General features: G+C 47.3%; 1 long non-coding RNA gene across 1 annotated transcript in view; it reads left to right on the top strand.

Annotated features, from left to right (window-relative positions):
* Positions 1–588, top strand: part of LOC108310414 — a 5711-nt gene extending 5123 nt beyond the window's left edge. The window contains exon 3 of the long non-coding RNA XR_005201676.1: positions 496–588. This is a non-coding gene — a long non-coding RNA (uncharacterized LOC108310414). The remainder of the gene's footprint in view (positions 1–495) is intronic.
* The last annotated feature ends 863 nt before the right edge of the window (positions 589–1451 follow it).

Here is a 1451-nt window from a genome sequence, read left to right as displayed (position 1 = left end):
TTTTGAGACAGGGTCTCGCTCTGTCGCCCAGGCTGGAGTGCAGTGGTGCGATCTCCGTTCACTGCAACTTCTGCCTCCTGGGTTCAAGCGATTCTCCTACCTCAGCCTCCCAAGTAGCTGGGACTACAGGCATCTGCCACCATGCCTGGCTAATTTTTGTGTTTTTAGTAGAGACGGGGTTTCACCATGTTGGCCAGGATGGTCTCTGTCTCCTGACCTTGGGATCTACCCGCCTCGGCCTCCCAAAGTGCTGGGATTACATGCGTGAGCCACCATGCTGGCTATTTCTTGTTCTCTGTAATTGGTTGATTTCAAGACAAATGGCCTAACGTGTAAATGACTAAGCCAAAATCGCATCACCACATGTGCATTGCAGTGTGGGAATTAAAAAAACTAGGAATGTGGCTTGGGTAACTTGCCAGGTGACTTTTAGGTGATTGGGGAGGTCTAAAGCACATTACTTTCTCATGAGCATGTTATTTCTTCTTTCTACAGTTGTCCCTCACATTACTGATGCTGTCCAGGAGTGGGTTATGAATCAAGCCAAGGTGCCAGTGGATGGTAATAAGGAGCCTCAAATATGCGTTATTGAGGCAAGCATATAACTTTCTTTATAAAATTATATCCTGCTGGGTCTTTGAGCATCTGATCTTCATTCATTTGACAAATACTTACACATGCCCTCCTGAGTGCCGGACACTGGGCCAGGAGGTGGGGTCACAGCAAGGAATAACATAGATGGCTTCTGTCTTTGTTGTCACAAGTCAGTGAGCAAGATTGGCATTAAACAGATAATCATTCATACTCCTGGGTGGACGTGCAGTGAGCTGCTGGTGGAGACTGATCAGCTGCTGATAAAGCCAGTGTGAGGGCCTCCTCTGTGCCGGGGCCTGGGATGGGCACAGTCTCTGCCCTGGGGGAGCTTGCTCACAATACTCTCCACACACAACAAACCACACTCTAGTGCATGCTATTTGAAAAGTATTTCCGAAGTGCTTTGGAAGTAAAGAGACACTGGGTTAACGAAGTCAGATGGTAGAGGTGATAAATGATTAGTATCAGCTGTTTAAACAAAGAAACTAGTGGCTGGGCAAGGTGGCTCATGACTGTAATCTCAGCATTTTTGGATGCTTTGGTGGGAGGATTGCTTGAGCCCAGGAGTTTGAGACAGCCTGGGCAACATGGTAAAACCCAGTCTCTACAAAAACTACAAAAATTAGCTAGGCATGGTGGTATGCACCAGTAGTCCCAGCTTCTTGAGAAGCTGAGGCGGGAGGATCTTTTGAGTTCGGACGGTTGAGTCTGCAGAGAGCCATGATCGCACCAGCCCTCCGGCCTGAGCGATGGAGCCAGACCCTGTCTGAATTAAAAAAAAAAAAAAAAGGTAATATTTGAACTTGCCACTTGTTCCCTTCCTCTCCATGTGCAGAATGAGAATGTTAATCCATATC

Source organism: Cebus imitator, unplaced genomic scaffold (assembly GCF_001604975.1).
Source record: "Cebus imitator isolate Cc_AM_T3 unplaced genomic scaffold, Cebus_imitator-1.0 Scaffold103, whole genome shotgun sequence".
Lineage (NCBI taxonomy): Eukaryota > Metazoa > Chordata > Mammalia > Primates > Cebidae > Cebus > Cebus imitator.
This window is presented reverse-complemented; position numbering and strand designations above follow the sequence as displayed.